Genomic DNA, 16,942 nt, shown 5'->3' on the forward strand with positions numbered 1-16,942 from the left:
TGAGCTGTACATTCTGGTCTTCCCAGCAAATTCCAGCTCACACCCTCCCCCTCAAAAGAAGAGAATAAGAAAAAAAAATACACGGAAAGTTGTGGAAAAAAGGTTTCAAATATTTGGACAGGTAGATGGAGCAGCAGGGTTTGGAGGGATATGGGTGAAATATAGGAAATTGGGACTAGCTGGATAGATACAATGGTTGACATGGGCTTGAATTGAATTGTATTCTGACACCCTTCACATACTTGAGGAGTAAAAACCTTTACATTACATCTCTGTCTGAATGTGCTAATTATAGTAATTTGTAATAAATAGTATGTACCACAGAAGTCAGTATAGCATAGAAACACAATTGTATCAGCATGAATTAATCAGTCTGATAGCCTAGTGGAAGAAGCTGTCCCGGAGCCTGTTGGTCCTGGCTTTAATGCTGCGGTACCGTTTCCCGGATGGTAGCACCTGGAATGTTTGTGGTTAGATGACTTGGGTTCCCAATAATCTTTTGGGCCCTTTTTAACTCACCTGTCACATTAAGTGTCCTGAATGGTGGGAAGTTCAGATGTGCTGGGCTGTCCGCATCACTCTTTGCACAGTCCTGCCATTGAGGGAAGTACAGTTCCCATACCAGGCAATCAGGATGCTCTCAAGTGTGCCCCTGTAGAAAGTCCTTGGGATTTGGGGACTCATGCCGAACTTCTTCAACCGTCTGAGATGAAAGAGGCACTGTTATGCTTTTTACACCACACAGCCAATATGTATAAACCAAGTGATGTGTGTACCAAGGAACTTGAAGCTGTTCACCCTGCCTCATTATTATTTGAGATGAGGCCAATCAATATAGTATCATCAGCAAATTTAATTGGCAGGTTGGAGCTATAGGTGGCAACACAGTCATGGGTGTACGGAGAGTAAAGGAGGGGGCTTAGGTCACAGCTCTGAGAGACTCCTGTGTTGAGGGTCAGAGCAGCAGAGGTGAGGGAGCCCACTCTTGCTACCTGCCGGTGATCTGACAGGAGGTCCAGTATCCAGCTACAGAAAGTGGGGTGAAGGCCGAGGTTTCTGAGCTTCTTGTCGAGCCTGGAGGGAATTGTGTGTTGAATGCTGAACTGTAGTCCAAGAACAGCATTCTCACATAAGCATCCCTCCTCTCCAGGTGTAAGCACAGTGTGTAGAGTATTGGCTATTACATCATCTGTTGATCAGCTGTGTTGGTAGGTAAATTGTAGGGAGTCCAGTGTGGGTGGTAGCATGCTGCAGATATAGTCCATGAGCAGCTCAAAGCATTTGCTTATTATTGAGGTGAGTGTGACCAGACACCAGTCGTTCAGACAGGTTACCTTGGTCTTTTTATGTACAGGGACAAAGGTGGATGTTTTGAAGCAGGAGGGCACTCTACACTGGGAGAGGGAGAGATTAAAAATGTCTGCAAACACACCAGCCAGTGGTGCCACGCATACTCCAAGTATCCGCCCTGGGTTGCCGTTTGGTTCCGCAGCCTTGTGACTATCAACTCGTTGGAAACACCCGTGTACTTCAGCCTCAGAGATGACCAAGGTGCAGGTCGCTTCAGCGGCTCTCCCCGGGGACTCAGTGTTGGCGACATCAAACCAAGCGTGAAAAAGATTTAACTCATCTGGTAGAGAGGCAGCAATGTCAGCAGCACCATCGCATTTAGCTTTTAAATCTTCAATGGTGTGCAGACCTTGCCATAAGCTGCGTGTGTTGTTCGTGGACAGTTGTGTCTGGATCTTGTCCCTGTATTGTCATTTCGCTGCCTCGATGACTTTGTGTAGATTGTAACTGCACTTCTTGAGTTCTGGTGGTTACTGGCTGCGAAACCTCTGTCTCGCGTGATGAGTGCAGTGTGCATGGAACTGTTGATCCAGGGTTTCGGATTTGGATAGACCCTGACCGATCTTTGGGGGGACAACGTCCTCGTGCACTTCCAGATGAAGCTCATGGCCCCTCCCTTAAACTCGGAGACATCTTCATCATGAAAGGCATACATTCATGCAATGCTGTATTTTTCTAAATAAACCAGGATGTTATAGCAAAGAACATGGGCTCAAATTGGTGAAGATTAAAATAAATAATCGGAGAAGATGGCCGCGCGACACAGCGCGCAGCGGCCACTCCGGTGAATGCTATCTGTCATCTGTCAAGTAGGGTGCCGTACACAATCCTGATTTGATGGAGACAGATGTGAGAGCATGGAGGAACATCTGGAGAAACTTCTGAAATGCCTGTTTCACTGCCACTGCTACTGTGTGATCCAGAATCTCCAGAGGAGAAGGCCCCGAGTCCTCGGCTTTGCTTGTTGCTCGGCTGCCAGGGCGGGGTCAAAGCGCTCAGCAGCGGATGGTGCTCGGGAGGCTGTATCGGAGAGGCTGGTTGGAGACTGGAAGTTTTCGGATGGACTCCGAGTCGGCTGTGATCGGGTGCTTCCAATGCATCGGCAGTTGTCGGCACCTGGAGGTATACAGCAGGGAGAGTTTCTCCTTTTTTGCCACCTGCTATCGGGACTATCGGGTGTCAATCGGAACTTTGAGACTCTTTTTTTTTAAAACCGTGCCCATGGTCTGCTCTTTATCAAATTATGGTATTGCTTTGCACTGCTGTAACTATATATTATAATTATGTGATCTTGTCAATGTTAGTCTTTGGTTTGTCCTTTTTTTTGTGATATCACTCTGGAGGATCATTGTACTATTTCTTAATGCATGTATTTCTAAATGACAATAAACGAGGACTGAGTGTCCTCATAATCTAATCTGATCTAAAATAACAGATCCAAGATTTTGGTGTTATTCATGAAAGGACAGCAGTATGCTGGTATTCTTAAAAATTTAAGCCAGAAAAAAATAAACCTTTTATGAGCATTTATCAGTGAGTTAATTATGTATTCACCAAACCTCCAATATAATGGGTGGAAAAGAATGCACCCAAGCTTTCAAAACGCATCTGCCAAGAAAATTCCAACCCTCACAGGTACAGAAGTAGTTTCATCAAGCTATCAGACTACTCTCAGCCCATATAGTAGCATCAGTAATGTTGTGAACCAGGTCATATTCGCCAATAGTGTGCTCACAACGCTTAGACTCCTATGCAGAACTCAATACAGTCAGAGTTTAAAGATAAGTAAGATGAATTACAAGCGTGCTGGCCCTCAGCAGTGAGACATCATTTGGCCATGTGAAGTATTAATGGCTTTGGCAAAACTAAATTTATGCATTTATACAGTCAGACAGCACAGAGCAGACTTGCGCTCAGCACATCCATGCAAATCAAAACGCGAGGAAATCTGCAGATGCTGGAATTTCAAGCAACACACATAAAAGTTGCTGGCAAACGCAGCAGGCCAGGCAGCATCTCTATGAAGAGGTACAGTCGACGTTTCGGGCTGAGACCCTTCGTCAGGACTAACTTTCAAATCTCTTACTAGCTCTACTTTCAGTTAGTCCTGACGAAGGGTCTCGGCCCGAAACGTCGACTGTACCTCTTCCTAGAAATGCTGCCTGGCCTGCTGCATTCACCAGCAACTTTTACATGCAAATCAAATTCGTTTCTGTATTAATCCCATTTATAGGTACTTGAGAAGACACTAACAGTATGGTGGAAATTCCAGGGGTCAGGGGTCATGAATTATGTGACGTTACCATTACTAAGGAGAAGATATTTGGGGAAACTGACAGGTCTGAAGATAGATAAATCAGCTGGACCAGCTAATGCATGCCCCAGCGTTCTGAAAGAGGTGGCAGAAGACATTGTGGAGGCAATAGTAATGACCTTTCAAGAATCACTAAATTCTGGAATGCTCCCGGAAGACTGGAAAATTGCAAAAGTCATTCCACTCTTCAAGAAATGAGAGTGGCAGAAGAAAGGAAACCAGAGGCCAGTTAGCCTGACCTCAGTGGATAGGAAGATGTTGGAGTCAAATATTAAGGATAAGGCCTCAGGGTTCTTGGAGCCAAATCATAAAATAGGCAATAGTCAGCATGGTTTCCTCAAGGAAAAATCTTGCCTGACAAATCTGTTGGAATTCTGTGAAGAAATAACCGGTTAGACAAAGGAGAATCAGTTGATGTTGTGTACTTAGATTTTCAGAAGGCCTTTGATAAGGCGTCACACATGAGGCTGCTTAACAAGCTACAAGCCCATGGTATTACAGGAAAGATTTTACATGGATAAAGCAATGGCCAAATGGCAGGAGGCAAAGAGTGGGAATAAAGTGAACCTTTTCTGGTTGGCTGCTGGTGACTACTAGTGTTCCACAGAGATCTGTGTTGGGATCAATTCTTTGTACGTTATATATCAATGATTTGCCTGATGGAACTGATGGCTTTATTGCAACATTTGCAAACAATATGATGATAGGTGGAGGGTCAGGTAGTTTTGAGGAAGTAGAGAGGCTACAGAAAGACCTAGACAAATTAGGAGAATGGGCAAAGTAGCAGCAGATGGAATACAGTGTCAGGAAGTGTCTGGTCATGCACTTTGGTAGAATAAATGAAGGATTGACTATTTTCTAAATGGAGAGAAAATACAAAAAACTGAGGCGCAAAGGGATTTGGGAGTCCTTGTGCAGGATTCGCTTAAGGTTAGTTTGCAGTCTGTGGTAAGGAAGGCAAATGCACGTTAGCATTGATTTCAAGATGGCTAGAATATAAAAGCAAAGATGTAGTGTTGAAACTTTATAAAGCACTGGTGAGGAGTCATTTGGAGTATTGGGAGCAGTTTTGGGCCCTCATCCTAGAAATGTGCTGTAACTGGAGACAGTTCAAGGAAGGTTCATGAAAATTATTCCAGGATTAAATGGCTTGTCATGTGAAAAGTATTTGATGGCTCCGGGCCTGTATTCAGTAGAACTCAGAAGAATAAGGGGTGACTTCATTGAAAACTATCAAATAGTAAAAGGCCTTGATAGAGTGAATGTAAAGAGGATGTTTCCTATGGTTGGAGAGTCCAAGATCAGGAGGACAGCCTCAGAATAGTGGGGCAGCATTTTGGAACAGAGATGAGGAGGAATTTCTTTAGCCAGAGAATGGTAAATCTATGGAATTCATTGCCACAGATAACTGTGAAGGCCAAGTCTTTATCTATGCTTAAGGCAGGGGTTGACAGATTCTTGATTGGTCCATCCTAATCTGATAGCAAAACTCTCATATCCCTGGTCTCATGCACTAATAAATCTCTTCTGCATTTTGAAAGATGCATACATCTTTTCTAATGTGTGTTGACTAGAATTGGACACAATATGTTAATTGTATAACCACAATTGTGCAATGGTTCATGATAACGTCCCTGCTTGAGTATTCAATACCACATTTCATGAAGTTCAAAATTTCTTTTGGTTTGTTAACCACTTTGTCAATATGTCGAACCACCATTAACCATCTATGCACCATGAACCACAGGTTACTCAGTCCCTGCACATTCTTCAGAACAACAGAATCACCTATTTCACTTCTCCCATCCTGCTCTCAAGCTGTGTCACCTCGTACTTCTCTATATTAAATTTCCTCAGCCACTTGTATGCTAATTCCGCTAACCTGACAGTTTCTGTACATTATAATATTCTCTATTTGTCAAGCTAACTTTGGTACCATGCACAAATGTTTAAAATTTTACTGTATTCCAATATTTAAGTCATTTACATACAGTGGCATACAAAAGTTTGGGCATCCCTGGTCAAAATTTCTGTTACTGTGAATAGTTAAGTGAGTAGAAGATGACTGATCTCCAAAAGTCATAAAGTTAAAGATGAAACACTCTTTTCAACATTTTAAACAAGATTAGTGTATTATTTTTTGTTTTGTACAATTTTAGAGAGGAAAAAAAGGAAAAGAGCACCTTGCAAAAGTTTGGGCACCCCAAGAGATTTAAGCTCTCAGATAACTTTTACCAAGTTGTCAGACCTTAATTAGCTTATTAGGGCAAACAACAGGAATTCTGCAGATGCTGGAAATTAAAGCCACACACATCAAAGTTGCTGGTGAACACAGCAGGCCAGGCAGCATCTCTAGGAAGAGGTGCAGTCGACGTTTCAGGCCGAGACCCTTCGTCAGGACTAACTGAAGGAAGAGTGAGTAAGGGATTTGAAAGTTGGAGGGGGAGGGGGAGATCCAAAATGATAGGAGAAGACAGGAGGGGGAGGGATGGAGCCAAGAGCTGGACAGGTGATAGGCAAAAGGGGATACGAGAGGATCATGGGACAGGCGGTCCGGGAAGAAAGACGGGGGGGGGGAACGACCCAGAGGATGGGCAAGAGGTATATTCAGAGGGACAGAGGGAGAAAAAGGAGAGTGAGAGAAAGAATGTGTGCATAAAAATGAGTAACAGATGGGGTACGATGGGGGAGGTGGGGCCTTAGCGGAAGTTAGAGAAGTCGATGCCTTAGCGGAAGTTAGAGAAGTCTGCCAGAGAAAGCAGGATCTCCCAGTGGCCACACATTTTAATTCCACATCCCATTCCCATTCTGACATGTCTATCCACGGCCTCCTCTACTGTAAAGATGAAGCCACACTCAGGTTGGAGGAACAACACCTTATATTCTATCTGGGTAGCCTCCAACCTGATGGCATGAATATCGACTTCTCTAACTTCCGCTAAGGCCCCACCTCCCCCTCGTACCCCATCTGTTACTCATTTTTATGCACACATTCTTTCTCTCACTCTCCTTTTTCTCCCTCTGAATATACCTCTTGCCCATCCTCTGGGTCCCCCCCCCTTGTCTTTCTTCCCGGACCTCCTGTCCCATGATCCTCTCGTATCCCCTTTTGCCTATCACCTGTCCAGCTCTTGGCTCTATCCCTCCCCCTCCTGTCTTCTCCTATCATTTTGGATCTCCCCCTCCAACTTTCAAATCCCTTACTCACTCTTCCTTCAGTTAGTCCTGACGAAGGGTCTCGGCCTGAAACGTCGACTGCACCTCTTCCTACAGATGCTGCCTGGCCTGCTGCATTCACCAGCAACTTTGATGTGTGTAGCTTATTAGGGCTATGGCTTGTTCCCAATCATCATTAGGAAAGGCTAGGTGATGCAAACTTCAAAGCTTTATAAATACCCTGACTCCTTAAACCTTGTCCCAATAATCAACAGCCATGGGCTCCTCTAAGCAGCTGCCTAGCAGTCTGAAAACTAAAATAAATGATGCCGACAAAGCAGGAGAAAGCTATAAGACGACAGCAAAGCGTTTTCAGGTAGCTGTTTCCTCAGTTCATAATGTAATTAAGAAATGGCAGTTAACAGGAACGGTGGAAGTCAAGTTTAAGCCTAAAAGACCAAGAAAACTTTCCAAGAGAACTGCTTGTAGGATTGCTAGAAAGGCAAATCAAAACCACCGTTTGACTGCAAAAGATCTTCAGGAAGATTTAGCAGACTCTGGAGTGGTGGTGCACTGTTCTAATGTGCAGCGACACCTGCACAAATATGACCTTCACGGAAGAGTCATCAGAAGAAAACCTTTCCTGCGTCCTCACCACAAAATTCAGCGTCAGAAGTTTGCAAAGGAACATCTAAACAAGCCTGATGCATTTTGAAAACAAGTCCTGTGGACTGATGAAGTTAAAATAGAACTTTTTGGCCTCAATGAGCAAAGGTATGTTTGGAGAAAAACGGGTGCAGAATTTCATGAAAAGAACACCTCTCCAACCGTTAAGCACGGGGGTGCTTAGATCATGCTTTGGGCTTGTGTTGCAGCCAGTAGCACTGGTAGAGGGAAGAATGAATTCAATTAAATACCAGCAAATTCTGGAAGCAAACATCACACCATCTGTAAAAAAAGCTGAAGATGAAAAGAGGATGGCTTCTACAACAGGATAATGAGCCTAAACACACTTCAAAATCCACAATGGACTACCTCAAGAGATGCAAGGTGAAGGTTCTGCCATGGCCCTCACTGTTGCCCAACCTAAACATCATCGAAAATCTGTGGATAGACCTCAAAATAGCAGTGCATGTAAGACGGCCCAAGAATCTCACAGAACTAGAAGACTTTTGCAAGGAACAATGGGCGAAAATCCCCCAAATAAGAAATGAAAGATCTTAGCTGGCTACAGAAAGTGCTTACAAGCTGTGATACTTGCCAAAGGGGGTGTTACTAATTACTGCCATGCAAGGTGTCCAAACTTTTGCTTCAGGCCCTTTTCCTTTTTTATTTTTTGAAATTGTAAAAGATGGAAATAAAAAAGTAATCTTGCTTAAAATATTAAAGAAATGTGTCATCTTTCACTTTATGCCTTTTCGAAATCAGGTCATTTTTTTAACTCACTTAGCTATTCACAGTAACAGAAATTTTGACCGGGGTGCCCAGAGTTTTGCATGCCACTAAAAATAGCTGTAAATAAGTTTGGTTGTAAATCCAGATCCAGCACTTTTGATAAGGTTTTAAAAACATCTTTCCAAAAATTCTCCAACTTTATGCAAGACCAAAACATGTGAATTAAAGTGGCCACCTGAGTATTACATCTATCACAAATAGGATTAATACTGGGAAAAATACAGGCTAACTTATCTTTTGACATATGTGCCCGATGCACTACCCTGAACTGTATCAAGAATGAGAGGCACAAATAGATGAAGTATTTACCAGATGAAAAATTTTACTCCATTGATTATCAAAAGTAACTCTTGAAATTCCAATTCCCAGGCAGCTTTAATTTTGTCATTAGATATAATTCGTAAATTCAATAACCATTTATAAATTGTAGCTATTAATCCTTTTTGGAGTGGTTTAACCTGGAACAGGGTATCTATTATATTAGATGGATAAGCAGAAAGATAACTTGGAAGCAAAGTACGTAAAAAAAATTCCTAATTTGTAAGTATCTAAAAAAGTGTACATTGGATAAATCAAATTTATCTGCTAGCTGAGTAAAAGACATTAAACAATCCCCTATAAACAAATCCAAAAACGTTATTACTCCTTTGGTTTTCCAAATTAAAAAAGCCTGATCTAAAATTAATAGTTTAAAAAAATAATTACGATATATTTTGCTAGAAAGGACAAAATTATTTAATTCAAAAAATCTGTGAAACTGAAACCAAATTCTTAATGTATGTTTAATAATAGGATTAAGGTCTTGTCTTCCAATCTTAGAGGATATACTCCTGCTTCCGCTGAGCAGATGATAGCCATTTCAACCCTATTTGCTAGGAAAGCCATCTGACTTAAATGGAAGGACCCTAACCCTCCTACCGCCTTTTATTGGCTTTCCTCTATCATGTCCTGTTTAAGTCTAGAGAAAATAAAAGTCAGACATTGGACACATCCTTTAAATTTGAAGAAATCTAGTGACCTTTTATTCAATATTTTCATATGATCTGATTTTTGTACTGATTCTCTTCCAGCTATTTTTTCAGAATCTTGGATTTGATCAGAGAGTCTCTCTTCTCTTGGTTTTTCTCTCAGGATGGACTGCCCAGTCCTTTTTTTTTCCTGTTTAGAATAGTGGGTTTTTTTCTTGTTTTTATATATACAATAATTTTTAATAGTCCTTCCTTTCTTCATAAATTGATAAGAGGAGAATGAATTACATTTTGTTTCTGTATTATACATTCTATATCAAATTTATACCTTGTAGATCAACACTATGTGTGATTCTGATATTGTTTATTTTACCTTCTGTATGTACTGTTACTGGCATGTATACCAGAGATATTCTCCTCTTGTTTGTATACACACCTTTTAAAAAAAATCAACACAAAGATTGAAAAAAAAAAGAAAGTCTTGCATGCCACTGCATGTTAAGGAAAGCAGCATCCCCACGATGTTCTTTGGGGATCAGCTCTACTTGTCATCCTCCAATCTGATAAACAAAATTTATCATAAACCTCTGCTCTCTGCCATAAGACATTTTCATTTTTAATCCAAGATGACATTAACCCTCCTCATTAACGAGCCTCAATTTTATCAACTAGTCTTTTAGATAATGTTCTATCAAATTCTTTTCTCAAAATCCATATGGACAACCTCAGTCTCTTTCTCCTTATCACCCTTGTTAATTTATTGAAATATTCAATTAGACGAATCATACATGATCTTCAACAAACCCTTGCTGGCTCTCCTCAATTAATTCAAATTTCTAGTACTTATTAATCTTTCTCCTGGTTATCTTTCTGAATCCTTTCCTACCATTAATGTTAATTTGACCAACTTGCTGGTATGAGGAATACTCTTACATCTTTTCTTCAAAGTCATCAAACTTGCCAATTTCCAATCTCCAAGATCTCCTCCATGACTATTGCATATTGCAAGATCATGGCGACTATTTTCAATGCCATCACCAACACTCAATTTGGGTCTAAGCCATCTGGATGGGCAGATTATCAGCTAAGCATAGATAGTCTTTCTTGTATAACTTGTTTATCAATTTTCAGCCTATCCACCATCTTTACTCTTACTAGTCTCTTCCTTAGCATCCAGATACATTTTAACCTTGGCTTTTACCTCTAGTGCTGTCCACTATTTGTCCCAAATTGGTCCGACTTCCTGCTTACTATTCACATGCTGGTAAAATTATATTATTGTCACATGTACTGAGAAATAGTTTTTTTAAGCCATCAATACAGATAACTTCAATCACAAATTCAAGGCTTCTTCATTTGTACCTACCAAACCATGGAACTCTACTACTTCAAAGAAGGGTAGCAGATGCTATGAAACATGAAAGCCTGCATATATAAAACATCTTTTATTGTAAATGGAAATAAATATTGACATTCCCTACCTCATAGTGCAGCGGAAGTGCCTTTGACACAGTCTGCAGCTCAAGGTGAGACTAACTTTGCAAGGGAAATTAGAATGGGACATATTTACATGGCCTTCACAATACCTACATCCCATAAGTGAATGAACAAACAGACTCAAGAGCTTTCTTTATATGATAGAACTGGTGATGGATTACCACTGGACCGTAAGCTGTGGTTATGGACACATTTACATCAACAGAAGATTTCAACCTTTGCTTAGTTGCACTCACCAAGGAATAGGAATTTTCAATCATATAGTACTCTGCCCAGATATTAAACAACTGCATACAAATACATTTACATTCTTTGCAAAGACAATTTCATCACTCCTGCCATTCCTGTCAGGAACGTGAATTGACAGTACAATATATTTATAAATGAAACAAGTGCAAAACTGTTGAAGATTCAGAAAATCATGTCTTTTTTTTTATAAATGAAAACTCAGGTCATAAATAAACCACTATCAAGGTAAAAAAAAATTTGGTTTTGTAATGGAAATATGCATTTAGAAAATCAACCCTGAGATTCTCCCAAGAATTACAAAGTCAACAGACAAGAGGCAATTTCTATCTATTTTATATCTAACAAAAGTACACATTTTGTTCCAAGTCATTTCTAGATACTCGTTAGAAAAAGATCTTGCCAGATGATCCTACTTATGTTCACATGAATTTATATCCTGAAGGGCAACTGAAAAGCAAAACAAAACAAGACTGGCCAATAAAACAGGATGTTAAAAATTGACAACTCATCAAGAAAAAGTGAATATATCACCACCAAAATTGTAGCTTTCAAGTTACCCCTGGAAGATGTGATTCCCTTAGTCTCATGAGTTTCTTCCTTTCACTCATTACCCCAGGATGACTGACTAAAGTTATTCAAGTACGTTTCAAACAATGCTCTTTAAACAACTGCCCTGCAGCTTCAGCAGTAGAGAAAGAAAAGTCAAGGCTCAAAGTAAATGATCAAAGTGCATATATGTCACCATACACAAACCTGAAATTCACTTTCTTGCAGGCATTCACAAAGAAACACAACTGAATCAATAAAAGATCACATCCAACAAGATGGGCAAACACCAATGTGCAAAAAAATAAACTGTATAAAGACAAAAAGGAGAATAATAAATAAATAACGAGAACAGGAGATGAAGAGTCCTGGAAAGTGAATCCACAAGTTGTGGGAACAGGACAATGATAGAAAGAGTGAAGTTATCTCCTCTGGTTCAAGAGCTTGATGGCTGAGGGATAATATCTGTTTCTTAACCTAGTGGCATAGGTCTTGAGGGTCCTGTACCTTCCTGGTGGTAGCAGCAAGAAGAGACCATGACCTGGATGGTGGGGGCTCGATGATGGATGCAACACACACAAAATGCTAGAGGAACTCAGCAGGCCAGGCAGCATCTACAGAAAAAGAGTAAACAGTCACTATTTCAGGCTGAGACCCTTCATCAAGACTTGCTGCTGCTCTCCTGCAGCAGAACTCCACGTAGATGTGCCCAATGGTGGTGAGGGCTTCAGATGGGATTGACTGGGCTGTAAAACTGCTTTTTGTAAACTTTTCCATTTAAGAGCATTGGTGCTTCCATACCAGGCAGTGATACAACCGAACAATATGTTCTCCATCACACATCCAAAGAAATTTGTCAAAGTTTTCAATGACATGCCAAATCTTCACAAACTTTTAAGAAGGTATAGGTGCTGCTGCGCTTTATGTGTAAAGACACTTATGTGCTGGGCCCCTGACAGATCTTCTGAATGATAACTCCAAGGAATTTAAAGTGTCTGACTCTCCCCACCTCTGATCCCCGATGAGAACTGGCTCATAGACCTCTGGATTCCTCCTTCTGAAGTCAACAATCAGTTCCTTGATCTTGTTGATATTGAGTGAGAGGTTGTTGTTGTGGCATCACCAAGCCATATTTTCAATTTGTCATATTTGATTCAGCCAATGTCAATGGCATCATCAACATCTTAAATACGACATCAGAGCTGTGCTTAGCCTCAAATTCACAGGTATAAAGTGAGTAGAGCAGGGACTAAGCACACAGCCCTGAGGTGCACCCGTGCTGATCGTGATTGTGGAGGAGATGTTGTCGCCAATTCAAACTGACTGGGGTCTGCAAATGAGGAAACAGAGGATCCACTTTCTCAAGGAGGTATTGAGGACAAGGTCTTGAAACAGACTCTTGATTGCTCCAATTGTTCGGTAGGATTTTACAAAAAATTTGAAAAATTACTTTCCCCATACCTTTTGGAAATATTTCATGAATCGTTTGAGAAAGGTAATTTACCTTCTTTTTATGAAGCTTCTATTTCTTTAATCCTTAAGATAACGATCCTACTGAATGCTCATTTTATAGACCTACTTCGTGATTAAATATGGATGCTAAAATTCTTTCTAAGATAATGGCTAATTGTTTGGAAAACATTTTATATAAAATTATCTCTATGGATCAAACAGCCTTTATTAGAGACCATTATTCTTTTTCTAATGTTCGGAGATTGATTAACATTATATATTCACCATTATCCAAAACACCCCAATGTGTTATTTCTCTGGATGCAGAAAAGGCATTTGACAGAGTTGAATGGATTTATTTATTTAATGTATTAGAGAAATTTGGCTTTGGTAATAATTTTAATAAATGGATTCAAATGATATACAAGAACCCTATCGCTACCGTTATTACTAATAATCTCAGGTCTCCCTTTTTTTCACTCTCATGACGTACTCAACAAGAGCGTCCATTAAGTCCTTTATTATTTAATCTCATACTGGAGGCTTTGGCTATAATAATTCGTGAAGCTAAAAACATTCATGGTATCTCTATAAATGGGACCATATACAAGATCTCTCTTTATACAGATGATCTTTTAGTTTATATTTCAAATCCTGAAGAACCTATTCCTAATCTTTTGAAATTATTAAATGATTTTGGAAAATTTTCAGGATACAAACTCAATTTAAATAAAAGTGAATTGTTCCATAGAAACCATAGAAACTACAGCACAGAAACAGGCCTTTTGGCCCTTCTTGGCTGTGCCGAATCATTTTCTGCCTAGTCCCACTGACCTGCACACGGACCATATCCCTCCATACACCTCCCATCCATGTATCTGTCCAATTTATTCTTAAATGTTAAAAAAAGAACCAGCACTTACCACCTCGTCTGGCAGCTCATTCCATACTCCCACCACTGTCTGTGTGAAGAAGCCCCCCCCTAATGTTCCCTTTAAACTTTTCCCCCCTCACCCTAAACCCATGTCCTCTGGTTTCTTTCTCCCCTTGCCTCAGTGGAAAAAGCCTGCTTGCATTCACTCTATCTATACCCATCATAATTTTATATACCTCTATCAAATCTCCCCTCATTCTTCTACGCTCCAGGGAATAAAGTCCCAACCTATTCAACCTTTCTCTGTAACTGAGTTTCTCAAGTCCCGGCAACATCCTTGTAAACCTTCTCTGCACTATTCAACTTTATTTATATCCTTCTTGTAATTTGGTGACCAAAACTGAACACAATACTCCAGTTTCAGCCTCACCAATGCCTTATACAACCTCATCATAACATTCCAGCTCTTATACTCAATACTTTGATTAATAAAGGCCAACGTACCAAAAGCTCTCTTTACAACCTTATCTACCTGTGACGCCACTTTTAGGGAATTTTGTATCTGAATTCCCAGATCCCTCTGTTCCACTGCACTCCTCAGTGCCTTAACATTAACCCTGTATGTTCTACGGTGGTTTGTCCTTCCAACGTGCATTACCTCACATTTGTCAGTATTAAACTCCATCTGCCATTTTTTAGCCCATTTTTCCAGCTGATCCAAGTCCCTCTGCAGGCTCTGAAAACCTTCCTCATTGTCTACTACACCTCCAATCTTTGTATCATCAGCAAACTTGCTGATCCAATTTACCACATTATCATCCAGATCATTGATATAGATGACAAATTACAATGGACCCAGCACTGATCCCTGTGGCACACCACTACTCACAGGCCTCCACTCAGAGAAGCAATTCTCTACCACCACTCTCTGGCTTCTTCCATCGAGGCAATGTCTAATCCGATTTACCACCTCTCCATGTATACCTAGCGACTGAATTTTCCTAACTAACCTCCCACGCGGGACCTTGTCAAAGGCCTTACTGAAGTCCATGTAGACAATATGCACTGCCTTCCCTTCATCCACATTCCTGGTAACCTCCTCGAAAAACTCCAATAGATTGGTCAAACATGACCTACCACACACAAAGCCATGTTGACTCTCCCTAATAAGTCCCAGTCTATCCAAATGCTTGTAGATTCTGTCTCTTAGTACTCCCTCCAATAACTTACCTACTACCGACGTTAAACTTACTGGCCTATAATTTTCCGGATTACTTTTTGATTCTTTTTTAAACAACAGAACAACATGATCCACTCTCCAATCCTCCAGCACCTCACCTGTAGACAGCGACATTTTAAATATTTCAGCCAGGGCCCCTGCAATTTCAACACTAGTCTCCTTCAAGGTCCGAGGGAACACCCTGTCAGGTCCCGGGGATTGATCCACTTTAATTTTCCTCAAGACAGCAAGGACCTCCTCCTTTTCGATCTGTACAGTTTCCATGATCTCACTACTTGTTTCCCTTAACTCCATAGACTTCATGCCAGTTTCCTTAGTAAACACAGACGCAAAAAACCTATTTAAGATCTCCCCCATTTCCTTTGGTTCCGCACATAGCCGACCACTCTGATCTTCAAGAGGACCAATTTTATCCCTTACAATCCTTTTGCTCTTAATATACCTGTAAAAGCTCTTCGGATTATCCTTCACTTTGACTGCCAAAGCAACTTCATGTCTTCCTTTAGCCCTCCTGATTTCTTTCTTAAGTATTTTCTTGCACTTCTTATACTCCTCAAGCACCTTATTTACTCCCTGCTTCCTATGCACGTCATACAACTCCCTCTTCTTCTATATCAGAGTTGTAATATCCCTTGAGAACCAAGGTTCCTTATTCCTATTCACCTTGCCTTTAATCCTGACAGGAACATACAAACTCTGCACTCTCAAAATTTCTGCTTTGAAGGCTTCCCACCTTCCCTTTAAATATTGCTGTTTTTATATATAATGATATTTCATTTAGAATTGTGAATTCTTTTCAATATTTGGGTATTATCATTACAAAAAAAATAAAGATCTTTATAAAGTCTAATGTATTTCCTTTATTGGACTCTATGAAACAATTATTTTCTAGATGGAATCCTCTTACACTTTCTTTAATAGGTCGTATTCATGCCGTGAAAATGATGATTTTATCTAGATTTTTATATATTTTCCAAAATATACCTATTTTTCTAACTCAAAAATTTTTTTGATCAAATTGATTCTACTATTTTGTCCCTTATTTGGAATAATAAAAAAACCAAGAGTTAATAAGTTTCATTTACAAAAATCCAAAAAAGATGGTGGATTTGCGCTACCAAATTTTAGATTGTATTATTGGGCTGTTAATGTTCGACAACTATGCTTTTGGTTATATTGGCCTGATAAGAGCCAAAAACCAGCTTGGATTGATTTGGAACTAAAAGCTATTAAACAATTTCATTTAACTTCATTATTAGGAGCACCATTACCTTTACAACTTGCTAAAATTCCCAATTTAAATCTCTACCCTGTTATTTAACAGTCCTTACGGATTTGGTTTCAGTTTCACAACTCTTTTAATTTTAAACAATTTAAATTGCCTAGCCCTGTGTTTTGAAATTTGCTATTTAAACCTTCAATTACTGATCCCATTTTTCTTTTATGGAGAAATAAGGGGATCTATTCTTTTGCAAATTTGTTTATTGATGGTCGATTGATGAATTTTGAAGAGTTAATTAGCAAATATTCTCTCTCTCATACATATTTCTTGCAATATTTTTAGGTTAGACATTTTTTACAAAAATATGTTTCTACGTTTTCATATATGCAAGAATCTGATTTGTTGGATACTGTTTTGAATATGAATCCTTTAGTGAGAGGTTCCATTGGTAGAATTTATAATTTATTTTTACTGCAAAAAGATAACCTCTTACTAAAGATTAAGCAAGATTGGGAGAGAGAATTTAATATGACTTTTGTTAATGAAGATTGGTTGCGAGTTCTGAAAATGGTTAATTCTTCTTCAATATGTGCCAATCATTGTTTAATTCAATTTAAAA

At 39.8% G+C, this 16,942-nt stretch overlaps 1 protein-coding gene across 2 annotated transcripts in view; it reads right to left on the minus strand.

Moving 5' to 3' along the window:
- The window catches only part of pde4ba (phosphodiesterase 4B, cAMP-specific a), a 620,274-nt gene that overhangs the window by 587,353 nt on the left and 15,979 nt on the right, over positions 1-16,942 (minus strand). The gene's annotated exons all lie outside the window — the stretch shown is intronic.

The sequence above is a fragment of the Mobula birostris genome, chromosome 12 (assembly GCF_030028105.1).
Source record: "Mobula birostris isolate sMobBir1 chromosome 12, sMobBir1.hap1, whole genome shotgun sequence".
Lineage (NCBI taxonomy): Eukaryota > Metazoa > Chordata > Chondrichthyes > Myliobatiformes > Myliobatidae > Mobula > Mobula birostris.